Consider the following 19,143-nt stretch of genomic DNA (forward strand, 5'->3'; position numbering starts at 1 on the left):
TCAACAAGGATGGATCTGGAGAGCGTGAAACCTGCGGGGTGATCTTTAAATGGTGCAGCCCCGCAGACGGAACCCCCTTCTGTTGCCAACTACCTCTCCGTGAAATGAACATAGATGCCCAGCCAAAAATGGGGGAAAGTCCAAAAGGATCCAATTGTCCTGCAAAGCCCAGGAGTTTGCACAGGAAACTGCCCGTGCAACTAGATGCAGGTGCGAGCACCAGGTTCCCAGAGGCACCTGTGTATCTTGTGCAAACACAGCGAACTACGTGCTGGTATTTTGCGTGTGCAGTTTAGACGCCCAGGTTGTCAGCTCCTTGGGGCAGGGCCCAGCCTTTTGTTCTGTGTTTTGCAGCGCCTAGTGCAGAAGGTCGCTGGCCCAGGACTGGCGCTCCCAGGCGCTGTAGTGAATACAAATAAATAACAACAAGAATTTGGCTCAGGACAGGAGTAACAGGGTGAAATCCTCTCTGGCCTGTGTTATTCAGGAGGTTAGACTGTAGGTGATGTAATGGTTCCTCCTGTCTGAAAATCTATTACATCTAATTCTGGAAATTTGGTCCAGAGCGACCCAAATTTGAACAAATTGCTCTGCTGCACCAGCGAGCGAGAGACAGCATGAGACGGAAATGGAGCCGGAGGAGAATTACTCAGGATCTAGCACAAAGGGAGCCAGGAAATCCAGAATTAAGGCTGACACTTCATCTTTAACTCCTACTGTGTGACAAACAAAGGCGCAAACAACTCCGTTTAAGGACGCCTCGCCAATATCAACTTCAGATTTCTTGGCTTTCCACCGGCTGTGTCTCCAGGCTTAGCGCTTGTTTAATCATTGTTTTTGTTCTGCTCTTAGTGTCCCTGCTTGCTTTGTTTATCTCTACAGAGAAGGGATCCTGGCAAGACATGCCAGCTTGCCAGCCTCTGTCCATCCACAGATCAGGGCAAAACTTTCCCCAGCTTGTGCACCTCAACTCTCCCCTGGAAAAACCTCCTGTGGCAACGGGTAGGCAGAGGGGTGGGCCCTGGATCAGTCGCTTCTTGGATTCTGCATTTGCTAACAGGGGGGAAGTGTTGGCGGAGACCTGAGTTTAATTCCTGCATCTGGGAATTGACTCTCTGGCCCAGTGACAATAAACTGGGCCAATACCAGCAGGTGTCTAGGTGAGTTTTCAAAAGCACCTAGGTGCCTCCCGCCTGCGCCCCAACCCTCTGCCCCAGCCCTGAGCCCCTTCCCGCACCCTGAACCCCTCATCCCCGGCCCCACTCCAGAGCCTGCACCCGCAGCCGGAGCCCTCACCCCCTCACATCCCAACCCTCTGCCCCAGCCGTGAGCCCCCTCCCACACTCCGAGCCCCTCGGCCCCACCTCTGCCACACATCACCTCCATATTGGTGCACATAACAAAATTCATTCCACACATGGATGGGAAAAATTAGAGGGAACACTGCCTCCCTCCCCTTGAAATTAAGGGGCTTTAGAAAATCTCATTAGGCATTTATCTAAAGTTTTAGGCACCTAAATATGTTTAAAATTCTGGCCTGGGGATGAGAAGGGTATTAAGAAATAAATTAATGACTGAAAAGCTCAAATATTCCAATGCTCGGCGCGACAGCCAGTACAAAGGAGCCACTTAGCACCAGCTGTCATTGTATCCGTTGTTGTGTAAGTGAGCTGAAGCACTGGATTGAGACCTGCCAGACTCATGTCATGCTAACTACAGAACATCTCTCAGTTGCCAGTCTTGACCAACCTGAGCTGCACTTAAATATACAGCCATGCCAGCTTCCCTACACGCTGCCCCACCTACATGCTTGCAGGGGTGCTGGAACAATTTGGATAGTGGGGGTGCTGAGAGCCATTGAACCAAACTGTAAACGCTGTATCTGATGGTCTTTGCCCGCTTGTGGGGCGTAATGAGAGCTGCACAGAGAGGACCTGGTGCATTACTCCAGCTTTATGGCACCCATGCACAGAAGCCACTCCCCACCCCCCTGCCCGGGTGCAATAAATATTTGCCAAGCAGCTCCTTGCCTGCTAATACACAGGTCTGTGTTCCTGTTATTGCTAATTGCAGCATTCTCACTTCACACTGATGTGCTTGATAAGAGGTGAGATTACAGAAATCTCATACCGCAATTGGCTTGAGTTGAAAGCTGTGTGAGGGAAATTGGACTGAGCTGCAAATAGAAATTAATTATAATCCGGTGGCGAGTGGGGGAGGAGGCAGCTGGGTGATTTTTATGACGGCAGCCCCAGATTTCCTGCCGGTGTAGCCAACTCTGCAGACTTCAGCTGAGCTAGGCTGGGGCGGGGTGGGGGCGTGGAAGGCTCCTCTGGGCAGAGTCACAACACAAAGCATGCGCATCACTTCCAGGGTGGGCCGTAGGGGCAGGTGTCCAGAGCAGTCACCGTGGGCACCAAATCAAATTCTGTGGGGCACCAAATTGGGGGGGGGGGAGTTGCTCACCCTTTGGAGAGGTGCCAGGAGTGGCAGAAGCACCCTAAAAGTGGGGGGGGGGCCACAAGCACCCAAACCATGGCCCTTTCCCCTGCCCCGTGCCTTCAGGCCGCCCATGACCCCCAAGGCCCTGCTCCCATGCTGCCTCTTCCCCCACCGCCAAGACCCTGCCCCTGCTCATTCCTCTCCGCCCCCTCCCCCCATCACTCACTCTTACGGTCTGTAAAAGGCGGCGGGGGGCGGGGGACAGGATGGACCTTGGCCCCCCCGTTCCGTCCCCCTGGTGACAGAATACCTAGGATCAGCCCTGTGCATAGGTCACAGATTTCCTTCAGCTGTAAGGACTGGCTTTGTTCCATGCGTATACAGCACCTTGCACAGTGGGGCTGGGGTCCACGCCTGGGGCCCCTAGGGGCTACCGTGATACAAATAAATAATAACGCTAATCCGATCATAGCTTCTCCAGTGCCACGGACGTGAGTAGCTGTTATTTTTACGTATATTAGGGTAGGGCTTCGAGACCCTGTTGAGCTGGACGCTCTACACAAGGGAAGAGGCAGAGCTGCCCCCGCGTTTACAGTCTAAATAGACAGAAGGTGGAGGATTTTCCTCATTTGCAGATCAGGAACCAAAGCCCAGAGAAATGAAGTGACTTGCCCAAGGTCAAAAATGGAGCTTGTGAAGGAGCTGGGAAAAGTCCCAGGCTCCTGCTATAACTAACTGCCAGCACACGCTTCCTCTTTGTGTCTAATGCCGGGTCCTTCCAGGAATCTGTCACCTTCACAGTGCGGGATCGGTTGGGAACTGGAGTTGCTCACTGCTGTGCATTGCTCCCTCCGTGCTTCCTTTAAAGTTCCCATCTGGATTAATTCAGCAAAAGGCTGACATGGATTTTAGAACAAATTCTTCTCGGTGCTTGGTCCAAAGACAGATTTCAGAGGAGATCAACTGTGGCCACAAACGGCTCTTATTGACTAGAACCTGTCTGTGCCGATACTAAAGCATTTGCCCGCGGCTTCTGGTGTTGAACAAATGCTGCTGTCTGTTTCTTTCATTCCCCCCCTTGCCCGCCCCTTACTTGAGCCTATGTGCTGTTTTGGGTGCTGTGCAGACATTTTAAAGGCAGTGTTTGAAACACAGGCAGCTGGCTAGCTTACAGAGCCCCCTTCCCATTCTCCACCTACCAGACTGGCAGGGAGGGAGCTCGAGGCTTCCCCACACGTCACCTCTGCCTTCTGCCCAGCGGGGAGGGGGGTCTCAGGGCTTCAGCCGTGCAGGCCGTACCTGCCAGGGCTCAGGGCTTTAGCCGGAGCAAAGCTGAAGCCTTGAGCCCCATTAGGCACTTGCCATGGTGCTGAAGCCCCGACACCCCCATCCTCGTGGGGCTGAAGCCCCGAGCCCCAGCAGACATGCTCTGGTTCTCAAACTTCTGAAGTCTGTCATATGCGGCTCGGAGGGTCAGTAAGTTTGGCCATCCCGCCCTATACCTATCGATCTATTTATCTCCAGACATACCCCTCTATCTATCTATCCTAGACATTTAGGATGGAATTCATAGGGCAGCCTAAGTCCTATGCACCACTTAAGTCCCTCTTAAGCCCCGATTTCAGCGAGGCTGTGTTTTGGTTTCCTGCACATGTGTTATTTCACGCTAACGGCAGCCTTGGAGCAGCATGAAGCATTAGGAACGTGCAGTCTGACTGAGGCTCGGGGGATGTGAGGCCCCCAGCCTCTGCTTGCCCTGTGATCTGCTTCCCTCCCAGGCCTCTCCTGATGGACCAAACTCTTCTCTTGGGGTACGTCTGGACAGCAAAACTAGACTCACGGCAGAGAGTCTCAGAGCCCCGTCGACAGATCAGGCTCATGCTTGTACCCACTCAGGCTGGAGCCTGGGCTCTGAAACCCAGCCAAGGAGGGGGATGGTCTCCAAGCCCGGGCTCCAGCCTGCGTCCGAACATCTACACGTCAGTTTTTAGCCCCGGAGCTCGAACCTGAGTCAGCTGACCTGGGCTCCGAGACTCGCCCAGGCGGGGTGTTTTGTTGCTGTGTGGACGTCCCCTTAGTTACACTGGCTTTCTGCGGGGTCGCAGGGGCCTACCTGCAGGCAGGATTCGGCCCCCGACGCCTTTGAGTGCCTTTGCTGGATTCACTTAAGGAAAGCGGAAAAGCAAACAAGAGAAGATTCAAAATAAGCCCAGCGGAGCTGTCCTCTCAGCCACAGAATGAGCCTTGATCCTCCCCTCCAAGTGACAACTCGGGAAAGAGCAGCTCCAGGGAGTCCCCACTGCTCCCCGCCTGTCAGACACCCCGTCCTCTGAGTCACCCAGAGAAAGGAGCGACCCGGAGGAGGAGATCCTATGATATCAAACCGGGGGTGGGGGTGTTGAGCAGATCAATGCCGGGACGCTGGCCCGTTACTGGGGTCAGCCTTGGATCTTGGCTGGACCACGGATCCAGACCACAGCCCAAACGATGCCCAAGGGCCCCCATTGAACCAGGCAGCCGGACTAAGCGCTGACTTGCTGGGTGTGCCAATGACACACACACACCCCCCCGGTGCCTCGCCACGGCAAAGGCACCACCAGCCTCCCGGTGACACGGCCCAATATCACAGGGGAGAGGGCAGCCCCCGGCATTGTGCCCGCTCGCCAGTCGGCATCTGCCCTATCCCCTGCTGTTGGCGGGAGACAGTCAGGCCTGCGGAGCGTATTGCAGGTCCCTCGGCCACTTGCCGGGCTAGTGCTCTCCCTTCGCTCCTAGCCTGCCCATTGAGAGCTCGTTTCTGGCAGACGAGCTGACGGTCAGAAAGCCCCCAGACGTGGCCAGTCCCCCAGGAAAGGGGCGTGGGGGAAGAGGAATTCACCTCTCCCCCCCACCCCCGGCACTGACAGGCATGCTGAGCCACCGTTCCACTTGATTAGCGCTTGCCAAGGCTGCCAGCCGCTGGCATTTGCAGCAGATAGTTTAGAGATGAAAGAAAATTGAAGTAGGAGTAAGGGAAAGTGGAGGATCTAATCAAGGCACCCGTGAGAAACACCAGGCCCTGACAGGCTAATAGGTTCCCATAGCAACATGGGGCCTTTGCTGGGGGGGCCGCCGGGGGGGGGAGACACTGGCTGGCTAGCTGAGGAAGGAATGAGCAGGCCCGGCAGGATCGCTTGGACCAGAGCGGAGGAGGGGCGGGGTGCAGGCGAACTTGGAGCTGGGGGGGGGGGGGGAGAGCCGGGCTGTGCTAGGAGACAGCCAGAGACAAGGCAACAGCTGGTGGCTCTTGTTGCCACACGGGGGCAAAGCCCTGAGCGACGTCCCTGGGTCGGACCCCCGGGCCTCGTGCTGACCCCTCTGCACCAGCATGAATTGCGCCCGCCGAGAGCGAGGCCCTTGGGGTCTGGTCTGGGATCCCAGCTGCCCGGCATCCTGGGACCCAGAACCAGACCCAGAGGAGCCGGAACCCATGATGCTGCTCCCGAGACTCAGCATGGCAGCGGTTTGGTTTCCGTGGGGACACCTAAGCTGCCATCCGCCAGAGCCCATCCCAGGGAAATCTAGCACCTGCTGCTTTAGACACCAGGCTGGAAACAGACGTGTGTGCTCCTCCGTCCCAGGGCTGCTAAGTCCATCTGAATCTCCTCCCTCCTGAGCGTAGCCAGGGCAATATCTAGCTGGAGCCCAGCTCTCTTGGCGGGGCATTATTCCCAGTGGCTTTCACACTCAGCGGGAGCATCTCTCGTCTAGTGCATTGCTCAGAAAAGATGCTGAACAGGCTGATGGGAAGGAGACCTGCCTGTCTTCCCAAGGCCTTCTGCTCGGCGTGTGGTCCTTTTAACAGGCCCGGCGACAACCCGCAGGTAGGGAGCTAGGCTACGGACGACAGTCTAGATCAATGGGTCTCAGACTGTCATTCTGGGGACCAGTCCATGGGAACCTAGGACAACCACCGGATCAGACCATCTCGTCCAGTATCCTGCAGGAGACACGAAGGCATCTTTGCCCCACCCTCTTCTGGGCTCTGCCCCTCTGGCCCAGAACTATGGGGCAAATGCAGCAACCAAAATGTCCACATTTGCTGCAAGCCCTGAAGCAACTAGCGCCTGAGTGGGCGAGCATGGATTGTAGCACATCTCCTCCATCACAATGCCGGAGCCTTCATACCTCCTGCCGCCTGCCTGTGATCACACCACCCTGGCTGCCGTTTAGACAACCCAAGGCTTTTGCAAAACCTACTCTGGGGTCTTGTATGCAAATCCTCTTCCGCTTCACTAATATCACCCCCTGGCCACCCCACATTGGGTAGGGCCAGGCCGAGTGGGGTTTTTGATTCAATGAACCCACACCCAGAGGGGTTGTTAATTCATTAATAATGGGCTGCTTGCAGGGGGGCTGGAACAATTTGTATAGTGGGGGTGCTGAGAGCCATTGAACCAAACTGTAAACCCTGCATATGACGGAAACCACTTCAAGCCAGGGGGCTCCCAGCACCCCTAGTTCCAGCAGCTGTGGCCGCTTGTCTTCTCACTATGAACATGGAAATGGACAGAGGAGCTACCCCCGAGTCCCTCCTCCACAGGCTGAATCCCACCCCAGAACCAGCAGTTCAGTGGGTTCCCGCTAGTTAAACGCAGCGATGTCAGGATGCAAAGGCCCCACAGACAGCAACCTGCAGTGAGGAAACACACTCGCCTGATGGGACTACAAGGAATTGTGGGATTCAATTAACTTCTGTTTTCCTCCCAGTAACACAGTGGGAGTCTCTTCTTGTTCTCTGTTATAACAGACACTCTGCCACGGAAGACAAATGATTGCAATAAAAAGGGGGAAGTGTTGGGTACTGGACAGCCTGTGTGCAGACACGTTCATAAGTCTGAGCACATACCGAATTGCACACGCAAACACATGCTCATGTATACACCCTGGCGCACATACAATCATACATGCAGACATACATGCACACAACTGCATATGGATGCACATGGAAACAGGCCTGCACGCATTTATCTACATGCACACAATCGTACACACAAGCACATGCATACACACAACTGCACACATAAGCATGTGCCCACACACACTTGAGTGCATGCATGCACAGAATCATACAGACACTGACATACAAACGAATGCGCACACACATACACACAGTAACAGGCTGCCAGTGTTGCTCTAGAATTCCCCACCCTGTTAGCAGATCCTGAGCCTGCTAGGAAAGGGTTCAGTGGGCTCTGCTGACTCACTGAGGCAGGTGACTTGTTCCTCCATCTGGAGCTAAAGGGCCTGGGAGGGGCAGTTCAGGGAGGGAGGATCTAGGGTGTGGGCTGAGCAATGATGAAGGAGGAACCCTGTGAGCACTCCAGCCTGGGGAAAATATCTTAGTGTTGTTTTGTTTGTAAATAAAGCCAGTCCCCTGGACGGGAGTGAATTTGGACTCTATGTATGGTGCTACACACACAACTCCATGCGCACGCACACCCTTGCACACAAAATAACCACCCCCTCACATGCACACACACCTTCAGACACACAGATACAACCTCACACACAACACCATATGTTGCACAAAAACCACACATCCCCTTATATGCACACACAAACACACCCACAAATGCAGCCTCCGCCTTTCTGAAAATCTGTAGGACAAAGAATTGTAACTGAAGGTTTTACAGCGACTGGGAAGCTGCCCAGACCCTCATTACCACAAGAATTTTAGATGACGTCTGAGCATTTCATGTGATTGTCTTTTTCCTGTCCTGGTGAATCATGTATTGCTCCCACAAGGAATGCAGGGCTGGTGTTCGTAGATTAGGAGACAGGTGATAAACACAACACCTACAGGTTTCAGAGTAACAGCCGTGTTAGTCTGTATTCGCAAAAAGAAAAAGGAGTACTTGTGGCACCTTAGAGACTAACCAATTATTTGAGCATAAGCTTTCGTGAGCTACAGCTCACTTCATCGGATGCATACAGTATGTATCCGATGAAGTGAGCTGTAGCTCACGAAAGCTTATGCTCAAATAAATTGGTTAGTCTAAGGTGCCACAAGTCCTCCTTTTCTTTTGCCGATACAGACTAACACGGCTGCTACTCTGAAACCAGTGAACAGAAGAAAACCCACACTCTTCCAGGAAACCATTTTCCAATCTTAGTAGAATATTAGTCATCCTAAAAACTATTCCCATGCCGAATTGGGGCAAAAAGCCAAAGTCTCAAAAAAAAAATTTTGCAAACCAATGCATCAAAAAAATTTTATCTTGGGTTGTTTGAAACATTTCATTTCGAGCATTTTCACAATGGTTTGTTTCAACGTCAGTCATTTTTTAAATTTAAACCAGTTTGGTTTTGTTTTTTAACTACAATTAGCTCAAATTCCAACTGGGAAACCGGATCTTTTTTGTTTCAAAAATGTTGAAATGGGCCATTTTTACAATTTTGAAACCTTTTTTTTTTTCTCTCCAAAATATGCTCGAGTTGAGAAAGTCATCGAAACCAACCCTTTACCATCAACAGTTTTGATTTAAAGGAACTGCTGGGAAAACAATTTGCCCAAAACTTCTTGACCACTTCTACTCACTGCATATAACACAAAGACCCAGATACAGAGGAGGTCTCTATACTTGGAGCTGGCGGTGCAATTCTGAGCTCGAGGAGACATACCCAGCCTAGCTCTGATGGAGCTAGCGTGCTAAAAGTAGACCTGTACCCACAGCGTGGTGAGCAGCGGGAAGGGCTAGCTATCCATTTGAAATGCTTGGCATGTACTCAGAGCGGCTAGACCCTCCTGCTGTACATGGACCTGTGCCCACAGCCTGATCGGAGCTTGCACAGGTATGTCTTCTGGAGCTGGGACTCACACTCCCAGCTCAATGTGCAGATAAACCCAGAGAGAGATGAAATTCCTGTGTCTTTAGCCCACAGGTGCATGCATACACATGAACACAGAGAGAGAGAGAAATTACAGATGTGCACCTTTCCCAGGGTACGAGGGAAATACAGCCTGCAGTCTCAGGTTTTCCAAGCCAGTTTATTTCACAGCCCCTGCCTAAAGGGACCCCCTCCCCTGGGGTGAAAGATGAATCTGATCTCCATGGAAACAGGCATCAGTTTATTTCAAACAAATCCCCAAACTTTGCTTTTCACATTGCGTGTGCCCCTTGACTCCTATGTTCTACACTCAAGGCTTCCTCATTAATTTTGGCTCAGCCTGTCCCAGCCTCCTCCCACCTGGCCAGCCTTTTACAATGTGCTGACAATAGCCAGGATGGGGAGCGAGCACCAGAATCCAGAAACAGGGGCTGTGGGGGTAGCAAAGGGACAGGAACGCACTGATGCAGCAGGACGGATGGAGCCGAGAATTTGGAGGAGGACTCAGACAGGGGAACTTGGTCAAAGGGCGGTGGAGGAGTAGCAGGTCTAGCCAACTGCGGCAACGTGAGATCTGCTACAGGATGCCTTCCAAGATGGCAAAGGGGGCAACTGCCCAGGGCCCCGGGTGATTTAAAATCGCCCAGGTGGGCCACATGGCTCCTAAGCGCGCGTGGGGGGGTACCGGCGGCGGTGAAGGCAGCCAGGCAGACATATGGAAGCCCTGGCCGTGCCAGAAGAGCGCACCGAGCAGCACAGTTGTCAGCTCTCTGGGCACCAGCCAGCGCAGCCGGCAGCACCGCCCAAATGTCAGGCGGACCACGGCCGCATGGGCGCAGGGCGTGCGTGCACCAGCCGCCGCACGTGGTCCAGCTCCGCACCCATGAGGCGGCACCCCACCGGGCAAGCAGCAGCGTGGGGCCTGGCTCCAGCGAGCCCTGTACGAATCAAACCTCAGCCATCCCTTTCTAGGGGGCCCACTGACTGTTCTGCCCTGGGGCCTGTCAACGGGCCTGTGCTTGGAATGGGAGACAACCCAGGGACACCTGTTGAATGATCCAGTAGGTGTCATTAGCATAAGGATCTGGGGACTAGGACCTGGATCAGCGGATGTTCCCACATGGCTACCAGGAGGCCACACTATCCAAGGAGCGCTGTAGAGATTCGGTGCTGTGGGACGTACCACCCAAAGGGTCCAGAGCGACAGCACCTGGTGGCCATCTGATTGGCCCATGCTCACTATTTAACCCTGGAGGGTACCCCAGGAAGTTGTGACTCCAGACCCCACCTCACTGATCTCCAGTCTCCAACCCCAGCCTGACCCTTGCCTGTCAATCCCAGGTCTAAGGATTACTCTGATCCGTGCTCACTGGCTGCTGCCCATGGCCATCTTTGACTTGTGGACATCAGCCCAGCTGTGACTGCTAGACCAGATTGCCTGCACCCCAGTCCCTTACAGCTAAGGCCAAAGAGACAGCGTTGTGAATGTTGTGTGCAGGAGGTGCCCCCTTTCTGATGAGATGCAAACCTGAAGTCCTGACCAGTTAAAGATCTGGAGATGTTTTCCCTTCGAGGAGGTGTGAGCCCCAGCATGCTGGCTTCCATGTTTGTCTTCAGTAAATACTTGGCAACCCACCTCACTGGTTTCCTGCCCTGTTCTGAAGCGGACTGCAAACCGTCAGTGACATTCCTGAATAGGGTTTTTCCTTTGAAAGTGTTTGTGAGCAAATCATTCAGTCTCTAAGGTGCCACAAGTCCTCCTTTTCTTTTTGCAAATACAGACTAACACGGCTGCTACTCTGAATCTTGTTCTACAGTAGACCTCCGAAAATCAAGTATGTCATTTGCAGTGTAAGAGGGAGACAAGATGGGGGAGATGATATTTTTTACTGGACCAAATTCTGTCGGTGAAAGAGACAGATCTTCAAGACCTGAAAGAGACCTTTGAGGAGCTCAAAAGCTTTTCTTTCTCATGAACAGAAGTTCGTCCAATAAAATATTACCTCACCTACCTTCTCTCTCTCACATCACAAATGTACTCTCCTATCCTGGGACCCACACAGCTACACCACAGCAAACATCTCGCAGTGTAACTAATTTAGCCAATCAAGGCCCTCATCAAAGATGCAGATTAATAACTTCACCTTTATGAGTAACTCAGTTAAAATTAACAGAGAAACAAGTGTATGCAAAGTTACTGAATCCCATCTCTCTCACCCCATACACTTCTATCCATGGGCTCCCTACACACCCAGCTTTTTAGACCCTCACCTCAGCCATGAGCACTGTTCAAGCGCAGACATGGGTGCCTGACTGGATCCCGACACAGGGAACATTTCCAGCTCGCTCTCTGCGGTGTGTAATTCAAAGCATTGCAAGGTGGCTAGCAAGCGAGACAAATGGCATCTCTCACAATGAATGCAAGATACGTTTTGGAATTGGCTATTCACAAATCTCCAGGCTACAGATGCGCCTCTGACCAGAATTTGCTCTGGTCAAGGTAGCGCACGCAAGCGGTCATGGGAAGCCAACAGGATAGAGTGAGGAGTGTTAAGAGTTCTATGTAGACAAGAAGAAGCCAACTGGAGCCATGAGCAGGCTCAACAAGCAGCATCACTGTTCCTACCCTGCATAATTTTGAGTACAACCCACAGGCACCTTCATTATTCACTATTTATATACTGTATATACACCCTTCTCTCTCTCAGAGACCAGTCTCATAACAGCCAGCACAATTGAATCCAGATTTGCTTCTGAAGCCGAACAGATAATTTCAGGCAGTTTTTCCCTCTTCCCTTGGCTCTGGGGGTTTCTGCCCAGTCTCCCTGTATTCCCCTGCCGGTTTCAGATGGAGAAGGGATTCTTCTAGTCTCCCTGCTCTAAACTCTTCCATGTTGCCACTCTGGGCTGTCAAACAGCTGCTGGATTCCAACCCAGTGCTTTGTGAAGCAACCATGCTTTGCATATAGATAGCATTGTACTGGTTTTAATTCTCGCCCACACCACGGTGGGTTAAGAGAGTCAACAGCATCATCGCCAGAGCCCAAGAGGTTAGTGTCAAAACCAGGCACCTCAGATCACTGGCTGAGTGTTCGAATTGCCAACCTGAGATGCTGTTGGCCTGATTTTCAGAGACCCCCTTAATGGGATCTGCAGGTACTTAGGGCTGCTAAAAATCAGGTCTCCCACTGGGCACCCAAGAAAATGACACGTCCAAAATGAGCAGCCGCTTTTGAAAAAACATCAGGGCTTGAGCATCTTCCCGAAAGCCACAGAGGGAACCACTATCAGAGTCAGGGTGAGAACCCAGGAGGCCCTGCTCCCTGTCCTGTGCTCACACCACGGGAGCAGGGGCTTTCAACCTTTCCAGACGACTGCACCCCTTTCAGGAGTCTGATTTGTCTTGCCTACCCCCAAGAGTCACCTCACTTAAGGCCTACTTGCTCACCAAATCAGACATAAAAATGTCACAGCACACTAGTACTGAGCAATGGCTCACTTTTAACCATATAATTATAAAATAAATCCAGTGGAATATAAATATTGTACTTACATTTCAGTGCACCGCACACAGAGCAGTATAAACAAGTCATTGTCTGCATGAAATTTTAGTTTGTCCTGACTTCCCTGGTGCTTTTTATATAGCTTGTTGTAAAACTAGGCAAATATCTAAATGAGTTCATGTACCCCCACCCCCACAAGACTGCTGCATGTCCCGAGGGGTACACAAACCCCTGGTTGAGCACCACTGCATTAGAGCATGATTTCTTTCCAAGCACTCCTTTATCTAGCCCTGCCTCCCCTTGCCTCACCTGGGGGCTGGGAGTATTAATTGCTGCCTGATTGTAAAGGAATCTGAGCTCCTCAGAGGGAGGGTGCTGCAGGATGGGATTCTGTGGCAGCTCTCAGGTCTGTGGTGCTGTAGGCAGCCATGCCCCCAGAGATCTGTTCTTTCCTTACCAATCTCTGGACTATTTCAATGCAGCATTTGGGCTGGCGAGAGACAGGGAGCTGCTGGATCCCCCCCCCATGGCAGGAGCTGTAGCGGAGAAGGCCCTTGCACCAGCCGCAGCAGGATTGTGTAGGAGGGGAGCAGCGAGGCACAAGCTCCAGGTGGAGGAAGTGCCTGGTGGGTTTTGGAGGCGAGGCGGTGAGTTTGGGGGTGCTCAGTGGAGCTGAGAGAGGAGGGAGTTGGTTTCTTGGGGCCGGTGACAGGCTGGGGTTGGGAAGCTGCAGAGAAGGGCAGAGGCAGCCCCGTTACTTTTTATCTTCCTGTGAGCATCACGTTCCTCCCGACAGTCCCTTCCCCACATACCCCCCCCCGTCCCTAAAACCCCCCACCAATGAGCCAACAGAACCAGTGAACCAGGTCTCCAGTCTGCATGCCCCAGGGTGGGTTGCTAGGCAACAGGATGACGCTTCACTTGACCCAAGTAAAAGGCATCCTTTTATTTGGGCGGGGGGAGCGGGGGGGCTAAGCTTGGCTGACAATCGATGGTGGAGGACGGGTGCTGCTACGGCATCGTTTCCTGGACTCCACTTCACAGAGCATCCGCTGCTGGTCCGGGGATTTCTCTCCTCCTTTGCTTCTGGCCTGGAGGCCTGTGAAAGCAGCTGGCTATTCAGGCAGGGCTAGCCTGGCTACCCGGACTGGGAGCCACTTAGCTGCCTTCAGGAGACAGAGCTGCCACCTGCAGTGTTGCCAGCTCTTGCTGTTTGTTTGCAAGTCTTTTGGTGCTTTTTGTAAAGCCCCAGCTCCTGGAGTCATGTTATTTCACAAAACGTCTCAGCTTTCATTCTACATAGGCCAGTTAGGTTTCTTGCTGTCTGGTTGAGGAGGCAAGCCTGAAAATGTGCCCCACATGACTCCTAAAGGCTGAGAAAACAGAAGACAAAGAACCCCCCCTGATCATTTACAACAACAATAAAATTTCTTGATTTTCAAGCCAATCTTGTGATTTTTGCAGGGCCCGACTCATGGTCATTGAATGTTTGGGGTTGGCGACATTCTGGTCACTGGTGGGAGAGGAATCCTGGGAAGAAGGGAACAAAAAGCTGTCCAGGGTTCAAGGGAGGAGAGAACCAATCACCTGAGAGGAGTGGGTGGGGGCAGAGGAGCAGGGAGGTGCGTGCAGGGGAGGGCAGCAGGGAGAAGATCGGAACCCCAGGGCATGGGGATGCACCAAGGAGCAGGGGAGGCTGTGACTAAGTGGCTCACAAGGGACAGATCGTTTCCATGAGCCGTTGGCTAAGAGACATAGGTGCTGGAACTCGGAGTGCGGGGGCTGCTGCAGCACCCCCTGGCTTGAAGTGGTTTCCATTATATACAGGGTTTACAGTTTGGTTCAATGGCTCTCAGCACCCCCCCATTATACAAGTTGTTCCAGCACCCGTGCTAAGAGACCTTCTGGCAGGTGGCTCTGTGGTGCCTGGCCTCTCTCATGCGGTGTGGCCGGAACAGGTGGGGACCAGAGACCAGGCGGCAGGTGGGAGCCCAGAGCCTGAGCGGGCCAGGCCGGAAGGTGGGGGGGGGGGGGTCCAGAGCCCCAGGGGGCCAAGCCAGTGGGCAGCCAGCCTGTCAGGCAGTGCAGCAGTGGGTGGTCTTGGGTAAGTCACTTCCCTGCTCTGTGCCTCAGTTTCCCCACCTGTAAAACAAAGATCATTGTATTTCACACAAACTTATTTCCTGTTTCTATTACCGTAGAGCTTTGGGGCCCTAATCAGAGACCAGACCTCCATTGTGCAAGGGGCTGTACAAATGCAATCCGTCCCTGCCCTAAGGCGCTTACACTCTAAGTATAAGACAAAAGACAACAGGTGGATGCAGACAGACGGGGCAGTATAAGGAAACAGTGAGACTGATAGGCAGTGGTCTCTGCACACTAGCAGACTAACCATTGCTGTGCATTGTGCCTTTCCTCTTGAAGGACCCAAGTGCTTAACAAATTATATGACTCTGCAATCCTGCCAGGCAGCCAGCTCTAGGGTGAAGGAAGCAGCCAGTGCTTAGCATAACAGAGAGGGGAAACTCCCGGCCAAGGACGCAAGCCAAATCCTTCCTCCTAAGAACAGCGCTGTGAGATTGTGAACGTCCACCTGGAGCAGAAAGGGCCTTGGTTTGCTGGATGTCATCCGAAAGACCGGCACAGAGTAAATCTGCGTGAGACCGGAGCGATCCCTCTCCGGAGACTGCATTTGATTTGCTGTCGAATGAATTATGACGTTAGCACCCAGTGGTCCCGTTGTGCTGCGCGCTGCACAGACAGGTACTAACGGGCAGTCCCTGCCTCCAAAGAGCTTACAAGCTAAACAGACAAAGGGCATTGTCACGGGGAAGAGGGCCACCCCGCGGGAGGGGGGTCCCAGCCTCATTTGAGGCACAATGAACTTGCCTCCACAGGTGGAGAGAATGAGCGAGGTCATGTGACAGCAGGTGGGACATGTGGCTGCATCTGGCCTCTGGGGCGTAGATAAGAGAGGACTGTGGCCAGCCAAGATGACAGGGGATCTCTAGGAGTTGCTACCTGGTAGAGAGCAGGGAGTGACCCAAAGTAACCCAGGTGGGGTGAGGAAAGCTGAACTCAAGGTGGGCTGAAGAATGCTTGAAACTTGAAGACAGACTGAGCCTCAGGAAACGGGGGCTGGGCCCAGCTTGGGACTGGGGTAGAATATCCATCTGAGTTTGTTTTGGACTTGGAGACCCTGGCAGGAGTGGACTCTTTTTTGGGGAGCGGGGGTGGGGAGGGTGGTAAATCTACCCTGCAATCAGGAGATGCGAGGTTGCGGGGCTAAAATTGGAGTGAGGGGAAACTGAGGCAGCAGGCAGCTAGTGGAAAGCCAGACCGGGCAGGTGGCACTGTGAGAGGCAGGAGGAAGGGGATGTTATTGTGAAGCAGAGAGAGAGGAAGAGCCAGATTTATATTGTCAAAAGCACCTAAGCAGGTTAGGTGCCTAACTCCTACTGAGGCCAAGGGAGTTAGGTGCTGAACTCCCTTAGCACTCTTGTATCTCCCTCTCGGTGCCTAAATACCTCAGAGGATCCAGGCTCAAATTCCTCTGCTTCAGCCCTGTCCTCCCCTGAGGCTGAGTGGGAGAGGGGAGGGTTTGTTTAATACTCTCATGCTTTCCTTCTCCCGGGGATGACAAATTACTAGGTTGGTGGGAATTAGAAACTGGCATTTAGATAACAGACAAAACTCCCTCTTTTCTTTAGCAGCTTCTGGGTAGAACCCAAAACCGGAGTTAGAAGAGAAAAAAGAAACCTGATGAACCAAAACAAAAATTATGGGCTAGATTCTCAGCTGGTGTGAATCAGCTCCGGTGCAGCCATGTACATTAATAAAGGAGGAAACCGCATTGGATTGACAAGGGTGCTGGGCTCTCTATTCTCAATTAAATAATCAGGAGTCCGATACTGATGCCCGCGGCTCCCACTGGCTTCCAGAGATGGGGGTAGACCTGCTTGAATGGAACAATTTTCCATCAGAAAACACTGGTTTGTCAGCACCTTGTGGGCGTGTGTCAGTTTTAACACAATTTTGGGTGGAAGAGTTCTGAAACAATTTGCGAAGGGAAGGGAGTGTTGTGTTCTGACTTGCTCGTTAAATTTCATTCTGGCCTTTTTTTTTTTTAATTTCATTTAGGCTTTTATATTACAATTGATTGTAACCGTATATATTTGGGATCTATGAGATTTCATATTGGGATGTACTCAGCACTTCTTTGCATCAGGTCCATTTGCATCAGCAACACTGGGACATAGGACCCCAGGAATCAACCACGGCCCATCTACCCCAGGATCCTGTCTCCACTGCTGGCCAGCACTAGTTGCTCCAAAGGAAGATGCCAGAAACCTGTCATAGGCAACTGTGAGAAAACCTGCCCTTAGGGAAAGTTCCCTCCTGTCCCCATTAGTTAGAGGCTGGCACAAGCCCTGCAGCTGGAGGGTTTATCTCCCTTCCAAAGCTCTTGTTTAGTCTTTAATATTTACTATTATAACTCTGGATATTCTTGATATCTTCTGGCAATGAGTTCCACAGGCCATTCATGCATCAGGTTCCGCTTTCCAGTAGGGTGTTCAAGCATACAGGATCCAACGTGGCCTACAAGGAGAGCAAACCTTACCCGAGGCAGGGAAGAGACAGGAAATCCTTATTTACCACTCGTGATGGAGAGTCAAAACAGCTGCCACATTCCACCCCAGAGGTGGCTGCATGTAAATAGTGGGTGAAAGGATGCCTGTATAGACTTATGAAGTAGGTTCTAGAGTGCTTTGCAATCCTTCCAGATGAAAGGATAAATGTTGACTTCAGTGGGAGTTAGGAGCCTAAATACCTTTTAGCATCTGGGCCCAGAAATGCAGCCCAATCCAGCCATTTGCGTGGGGTTGAGAGCCAGAAACTCCTAGGCTCTAATCTCAGCTCTTCCATTGACTCCTGCTGATTTAATCTGGATCGCTCACTCACCTTCTCTGTGCCTCAGCTTCCTGATCTGTAAACTGGGGATAATGATAATGTATTGACCTCCCAGGGGTGTTGAGAATGAGATAGCATCACCAGGGGGCTGGCCCCTTTAAGGCCTGGGGCCTCTCTACCTTAAGGAGAAAGCCTGTCTCAACCCATCTGTTAGGAAGAACCGGCTGGTTGGCCACTAATTGGCTAACGAGCACCTGGACATGATAAAAGGCTACCAGAGCTCACTTGAAGGAGGGGGCTGTCAAAAAGAGGAGCCTTCAGCCCAAGGAGGATGTTGACTTTTCCCAGGGCAGGGCTGGAAGGAGTGAATTAATGGCACAGCCCCAGGAGGAGGGGGGTGTGGACTCGACTACAAGGCGGGTGGGCCTGTCTGAATTAACATGCAGACTTCTAGGAGGAGGGTGGACTTGAGGGGCTACAGAGAGTTAATAAGCAAGCCCCCTCAAGGGGGAAGCTTGGTCTTAAGTCCTCTGGTCTGGGAGTAAGTCATTGCAGGCCCTGCAGGCCCACCTGGTGTGCGTGCAGCGTCTAGCACCATGCAGCCCCTAGCTGGCTGAGGCTTCCCGGGGTATGTCTACACTGCAGCTAGGGGCGTGCTTGCCCGCCTGTGTAGACCAACGGGTGCTACCTGTGCTCAAGCGAGCAAGCTGAAAATAGCACTGAATGTTGCAGCATGGGCCAGCCACCCCCCTGCGTGGAACCGGCGGGTTTGTACTCAGGCGGCTAGCCCATGCCGCAACACCCACGCTGTTATTTTTGGCACGCTACCCTGAGCGGAGCTAGCCTGCGTCTTCCTACCTGGGCTGGGAGGCAGGCAGCCACGCACCCGCAATGCGGACACCCCTCTAGGTGCTGCTGCAAAACCCCTAGGGCTTTGGAGATGCAGATGCTGAGAATCCCCCTAAAAGAAGATGCCGTGAGGAAAGCGAGAGGCGTGGGTCTGTTTTAGAAATAACTTTTATTGCACTAAAAATGTAAAGTTGTTTGTAAACAAACATTCCATTAATTTCCCCCCCCCCCTCCAAAAATGCGTCATTTTCAATCCAAACACAGCAAGAGATCAAAGCAGGCACAGTAGAAACGAGCGAGAGTGGGCGGTTACGTGAAACAAGCGCGCGCCATCCTCCTCGCTTGCGACACGGCTCGAAACCCACACCAATCATGCTGGAACAGGTTTCGCTGGGGGATGGCGATCCGCCAGGCGACGGGGCTTGCACAAGCAGGTGACGGTGAGTTACTGGCAAAGAGGAATATCTGGGCTTCGGCCGCAGTGATCCCCAGCAGGCTTGTCCCACAATGCCCTGTGGTAGCCTACAGTGACTTGCGGCACTATGAGCTGGGGGATACGGGCTTAGGT

The sequence above is a fragment of the Chelonia mydas genome, chromosome 25 (assembly GCF_015237465.2).
Source record: "Chelonia mydas isolate rCheMyd1 chromosome 25, rCheMyd1.pri.v2, whole genome shotgun sequence".
Lineage (NCBI taxonomy): Eukaryota > Metazoa > Chordata > Testudines > Cheloniidae > Chelonia > Chelonia mydas.